The 7,050-nt window shown below is 45.0% G+C and overlaps 1 non-coding gene across 1 annotated transcript; it reads left to right on the top strand.

The window, feature by feature from the left end:
- The first annotated feature begins 5,883 nt into the window (after positions 1 to 5,883).
- trnap-cgg lies at positions 5,884 to 5,957 on the top strand. Its single transcript has one exon. It is a non-coding gene; the product is annotated as a tRNA-Pro (tRNA).
- The last annotated feature ends 1,093 nt before the right edge of the window (positions 5,958 to 7,050 follow it).

The raw sequence follows: 7,050 nt of genomic DNA, 5'->3' as shown, positions 1-7,050 counted from the left end.
CTACCACCTTTCCCTTTCACAGGCCACAACTGACTTTTACTCCAAAGTCATCCTGGAGGCAAACAACAATCCAAATGTCCACCTACCCCCCATCAAGTCCCCTTCCAACCCACCCAGACCACCCTCTACCTCCGCCACAGCTCCTGCCATTCCCCCCTCCTTACACTCCTTTGCCCCAATTTCTCCCTCCTCCCTCTCAACTACAATCACCCAGATGAAGTTCACCAACTGCTACCTTGACCCACTCCCCACCCAGCTGCTGGTCATTCAACTCCCACTTCTCTCCCCCCTGCTGGCTGACACAGTCAACCAGTCACTCTCTTCAGGCTCTGCTCCACTCCCCCTGAAAACCGCTGTTATCACACCCCTCCTCAAAAAACTCACCCTCCATCCCTCTAATCTCTCACACTACCATCCCATTTCCAACCTACCCTTCCTTGCCAAAATCCTGGAACGCATTGTTACAGGTCAACTTCGGTCACACTTCTCCCTCCACTCCATCCTTGAGCCCCTGCAGTCTGTTTTTTGCCCTGCCCACAGCACAGAGTCAGCACATGTCAAAGTCACAAACAACATTCTCTGTATCTGTGACCTGGGCTCCCTCTGCCTCCTTCACCTCCTAAATCTCTCCGCCGCATTCGACACAGTCAACCACGCCATCCTCCTTAATTGGCTCTCCTCCCTCATCTACCTTAGTGGGACTGCACTCATATGATTCAAGTCCTACTTAACCAACCGCCTCCATTTGTGGAGTCCTGTAGCTCAGTGGTGAGAGCACTCGCCTTGCAAGCGAGACACCTGGGTTCAATTCCAGACAGGGCGAAACCTTGGGCAAGTTTCTCTACTCCACATGCCTAATAATAATCCCTCCAAAAAACAAAACAATAAATTGGTCATTTTCAATCCATGACTGTTTGTGGGACACTGCTGTGGGCAATTGGCTGCCATGTTTCGCCCACAAATATACGGTCAATTCACTTTACAGTCTATTCTGTGAAGCACTTTGAGACATCGAGAAGACATGAAAAGCGCTACATCAAATGCAAGGATTATTATATTATTTCATCTCAGCAAATGGTTTCTCCTCCCGCCCCCGCCCGGTCAACTGCGGGGTACCCCAGGGCTCCATCCTTGGCCCTCTTCTGTTCCTTATCTATATGCTCCCTCTGGGTGATGTCATCCACAGACATGGGGTAAACTTCCACATATATGCGGATGACACCCAAATCTACTTTGCCTCCTCCAGTACCAATTCCAGGTCCTCCGATGTTCTATCAGCTTGTCTGGCAGACATCAGTGCCTGGATGAGTGTAAACTTCCTGCAGCTGAAGATGGACAAGACGGAAGCCATACTCCTTGGCTCCTGCCAACATCTTCATTCCTACAGATCTAAAATCCTCAACCTCCCTGGGCTCTCCCTCAGATTTACCAAACCAGTGCGCAACCTAGGCATTCGGTTCGACCCCCAACTGTCCTTCCTCCCCCATATCTGGTGCCTGATGAGGACCACCTTCTTCCACTTCCGCCACATTGCCCATCTCTGATTGTACTTTACCCCAAATGCAGCTGAAACCCTTGTGCATGGTTTGTCACCTCCCGCTTGGATTACTCCAACGCACTTCTTGCTGGTCTCCCCAGTTCCAACATTCATAAGATCCAGAACTCTGCTGCCCACATACTGACCCAGACCAAACTCCATACCCACATCTCACCAGTTCTGGCCAGGCTCCACTGGCGCCCCATCACCGAACGGATCGACTTCAAGATCCTCACACTCATGTTCAAATCCCTTCACTCCCTGGTACCTCCCTAACTCTCCAACCTCCTCACTCCACCACCTGGCACCTCCCTATGACTGGCACCAGCCTCCTGCTCATCCCACACCCCTCCGCCCCATCAACGGAAGTCGTGCTTTCAGCCACTATGCTGCAAAACTCTGGAACACTCTCCCTCAATCCCTCCGCCTTGCCCCCTCTCTCCCCTCTTTGAAGTCCTGCCTGAAGACTTTTCTGTTCGACCATGCTTACAGCTACCTCCCCCCAGCTCGGAGTCAGGCTCCACCACTGATAAGTGCTCTGAGACACTAACCTGCGTGGAGAGTGCCAAATAAGTGCAAGGCGTTGTTGTAATCTATATGAAAAACAGGGAGCCAAAAATAGATCTTTGTGATCTCCACTAACCACTACTCTTAGCTGGGGCCTGTTCACTTATCAACGGCATTTTTCCATTTACCTGGTAGTAAAGGGGAAGGATTGGAGGAGGGTTTGAGAAGATGGGGAAATGTTCTACTTATTAAGATGACAGATGTATGAGGCAGCAAGGGGTTAAAAGCCTGTGTGTATGAAGGTTACTCTGTAAATAGCAGAACTGTTTACCTTCAGCAAGCCTCTACTCGCTGGGCCATGACAATGAAATAGCTCCAGCCGCTTACATCATTTAATTTGTACAAAGTGATATCTTTTAGCATCTAACAGTTGTACAGTATTGATGGGTAGAGCAAAAAAAAACACAATGCAAGAGATTTGATGCGAAAACTCAGATTTGACCCTCTCTCCTCACAATTTTAGAGACTTGCTGCCCGAGGCATTATTCCACTCAACATAATAATCTGAAAGGTTTGAATGATTTTGATCTGTTTGTGTCCAATATATGGAACATGTATGTCATGTCAGCTTCAATCAAGCACTGAACTGGACTATCAGGAGTCCTTATTATCAGGACTATCATGAATGCTCTGTTTTGAGCACATTTTTCAAAGCCCCAACAGAGAAATGCATAAAGCACTGCAGACTTTTGTGAGTCAATATACTGTGCACAGTGTTGGAAGTGCAAACAGGACAAAGTTGATAAAGTCTCATTGAATAAATTATGTTCAACACTGTTAGGAGATCAAATGCAGAGGTAGAGGAATAATTCTTCCCATCTGATGAGTAGAAAATCCATGGGCTCCTGTCTCAAGAGGAGAAAAAATAACAGCCACAAATTAAAGTGTCTATCAGCACTTGGAACTTGACTTTCAGGTAGTCACAGTGATGTCTGCAGAATGAAAAGCCTAAAGGTAAAAAGGATAGTCTGGTGAAGTAAATTTGTCCTTCAGCCTTGTATTCATCGGTGCATTAGCTAATGTGACAATCTCCTGTTAAATTATTTATTGTGTGTGAATTCATGCTCTTATTAAGATGAGCGTTGTCAGTTCTAAGGGATGGAAACTTTTTCCACTATCAGAAGCCAGTGGTAGCATCAAGCACTCCCCCACTATTCCCCAACAAAGTACATTAAACTCTTAAAGCACCAGTGGGATGTTTCCATTTCTCACACAAACCCAAAATTCTGAGTGAAATTTGTCAATATTAGTGTTTTTAAAGACCTCTCTCTTCGATTGTGCCCACCTCCCCTCTCTCCTCGGCTCGGCGTCAAGCTCTGCCACGCTCTACCATGCTCTGTCAAGCTCTGAGATGCTATCTCGCATGAAGGGTTGCTATATAAATGCAAGTCGTTGTTGTTTATGTTTAACTGCGGACCTACACTCAGTGTGAAATTATTTGATTTGTTTCAAACTGGGTTCATAGGAGAAGGGCCTGAACTATCCCATTGCAAGCACCTTTCACCCAAGGGATCCCTGCCTTCACCATTCAGTGAGCTTGCTGGGTAAGCATCATATTAATACGCGAAAAAGCTTGAAACCACCACCCCTTTAAATCTATGAGAAATGCTTCAAACTGCACTTTCATAGCTTTAAATTGAAATGGAAAATGACCTGTCTACACCATTTTGTACTATTTTTAGTTTTGAAGGAATTGTCAATATAAAACTGAAAAAAATTGATTCACCTCATGAAATAAACGCTGATGGAATCTAATCTCTAAAACCTTTACAAAATCCACCAGGGAAAATAGTTTTGCATATTTTACTGTGTTTAACAATCTGGTTGCTGAACCAGGCAGGTCCATAGCACTCCAAGATACCACTGATAACAGCACAGCCAGCCTGGCTCATTGGCAAGAGTTTGATGGGCAGACCAGTCACTGGGGGACAGAGATCCTTTCCACAGCTCCTGTTAATTCTGCAAGACAAAGCCCTAAAGAATAGGATCGTTGTAGTTGGACATTAACTCTGCTCAGACCAGCACTATATGGAGCAGCAGGAGATACTGTCAGACAAGGGAATTATTCAAAAAAGAATCATCAGCTGCAGTGTGATGGGCTTTTTAATCCTTAATATATATTTAAAAAATGTTTGGAGCTGGCAGTGAGCAGTGGCATTGTCCTACGGACAATTGTGGACTGATATGATATAGTAGCAAAATTGTAAACTGGGGATTTAACAAGAAGGTATATAGTGAGTACTTCCCCAAAGTAGAGACAACATCCAATACACTTAACTTACCACTCCTGTCAATCAAAAAGAAAATTTCTAATCCAATTTTAAGATATATTTCCTGGAATTTATTTCATTAAAAACTGAAGTGTTAAATTACTTCCTTATGGGGAAATTTGCAATGTTTCATAACAAATTTGTGTATAATAATTTCAACAGAAGTTGACAGCTCCAGTAAATTGTTAGCTTAGCTCAGTTTGGTAGCACTCTTGTCCATTGAGTCAGAATGTCGTGGACTCAAGCCCCATTTTGGGACAGTCTGCCTGCTCAGGTGCATGTTAAAAATCTATAGCACTATTCGAAAAGAGAAGAGAGTTTCTCCTGGTGTCCTGGCCAATAATACCCCTAATAAAATTGGTTACGCACTCCATGGCTGTTTGTCAGATGTTGCTTTGTGCAAATTGTCTGCAGGCACACAATCATTACAGTTCACAGTAAAATGCTGTTAAATGCTTTTAGATGTGTAGATGATGTGTCAAGGCACTATATAAAATGCAATGATTATTAGTAATATAAATATTGGGAGAATTTCTATGAATATTTAGTAACTAGTTTCATGACTGAACATCCACTACTTTGACACAATTGTGCATCATCATATTCAGTGCATGTAAGGCTGACCGGAATTATAGCTTTCTGTGCTTCAAGGCAGTCAGAAATCTAAACCACCTTCACCACTTACATGCTTGAATGGGAATCCAGAAGAGGAGTGAGCTACCAATCCTTATTTAACAAAGTCGGTGAACCAAAGTCAAACACAAAACAGGTTACCAGGGGGCTCAATAAACCTACCAGGGGAGATTTATTGAGGCCAGGGCATTGGATTCATTTAAGAAACAGTTTGATGCTGTGATGGAAAGATGATAGGATATCTAAAAGGATGATATAGGGTCGGTTGAAAGGTCTTCATCATCCAAACTTCTCTTGTGTCTCTGTGATTCTTATGAAAAGTATGAGATGAAAGAGCCGAAAGTTAAGAAAAGCAAAGGTTAGCCCTCTAAATATGTCTATAATTAACTTCTCCTCCACGTCTCGCAGTGAAGCACATTTCTCATCAACTCAATTGCTTTGTGTTTCGGAAAGGCAGCTGATGCTCTGCAAACAATGGCCGGTTATGTAAGTGCAGTGGCTCATGTTTACTCCAGCCTGGGCTAGCCCCACAAAATTAAAGACTCCTTTGAAATGGCAATTGTTTGCGAAAGCCCACTTCCCTTTATCCTGCCAAGAGCAGAATGTCAGAGTCCTGTTTGTAGTTGGAGTACAAATGTAGGGCTGTACGCCGGAGAGATTGGTGTCAGCCCTTCTCGTGCCAGAGGAACAATGCAGCTACTGTGCCTTGCAATAAACACCCATTGTTCCAGCACGCATATTGAACGTTTTGGGTGGGTCGCGTCTTGTGGTATCTCCTCGAAGCAAGTGGGTGGGAACGGGCAGCCGGCCAACATTGCCATCCAGGCCCCCAGTGTCTGTGACTTCCCTTTTACAGTGAACTTTGCTTTGTCATGGAGTCCTGTAGCTTAGTGGTTAGAGCACTCGCCTCGGAAGCGAGAGGATCTGGGTTCAATTCCTGGGCAGGGCGAAATGTTGGGCAAGTTTTCTTACTCCACATGCCTGCGTTTACCCAGCAGTACGTAGGAATCCGATTGTTAGTCGATTTGCAAATTGCTTTTCTGGGGATAATAAGCACTTCAGAAAAAATAATAATTTGGTTACTCAATCCATGACTGTTTGTAGGACACTGCTGTGCACGATTGGCTGCCGTGTTTCACCCACAAAATATTACATATATCAAATGCAAGATTATTATTAGTCTTGTCGAATTTCTCACAAGACAAATTCTTGGGACTTCATCCAGGTTATTTTCCTCGAATGGCAAGTTTTACTGCCCTGCTTAATTCACGAATGGAGTCGTATAGCATACTTTCAAACGGGTAGATAGTTCTTTTCTCAACCAGTGTCCTCACACACACATATTGACAAACGCACACTACAGCCTTTTAGTTGTGTATTCTATTGTGTGGAGCTAGCCTTTCAATGCTCACTCTCTCATCTTTCACCCCATTTCCAGGATCTTGCTAGCACTGGGGTGCAGGACCCAGTTCAAGGCTTGAATTCAAAGTATAGTCTTTTGCTCCATTACAATGCTGGGGAAGCACTGTATTCTCACAAGACAAATTGTTAGGACTTGTTAGGACCCAGATTATTTTCCTCGAATAGTATAGTATTATTTGTCTATAGTGTCTGACTCTTTCCCCTCCTCTGTCTGTCCCCTGCAGGCTGCTTGGTGTTTGTTTCCCAGGTTGGGCAACATGGCCAACAACAAAATGAGTGCCCTGCCCCCCTCTCCCCACTCTGTGCTGCTGCTAGTTCTGCAGTCTCCATGTCTGCGGGCTGACTATGCCCTGCTAACCACCTGCCTCAAGTCTTAGCATGCGCATCTTGGATGCTGCCCCTGACCCGAGCTGTCCTTCTCCCAAAATGCCCCCATCCCTACAACTTTCCCGCTCTGTCCTCTTCTTTCCATTCTCCTTGCCTCCTATCCCCACTTGACCATCCTACAGCCTCCCTCTGCTCCAGCCCGGGAATCCTCCGTCGGGCTCATCATGGCACTCATTGTTGGCTGTCCAGAAGCAGCCACACTAATTGCCCCATTGCCCACTATCACCGCAAGCC

This window comes from Callorhinchus milii, unplaced genomic scaffold, assembly GCF_018977255.1.
Source record: "Callorhinchus milii isolate IMCB2004 unplaced genomic scaffold, IMCB_Cmil_1.0 Scaffold3, whole genome shotgun sequence".
In the NCBI taxonomy this organism is placed as follows: Eukaryota; Metazoa; Chordata; class Chondrichthyes; order Chimaeriformes; family Callorhinchidae; genus Callorhinchus; species Callorhinchus milii.
The sequence above is the reverse complement of the archived record's forward strand: the minus strand, read 5'-3'. Positions and strand labels throughout refer to the sequence as shown.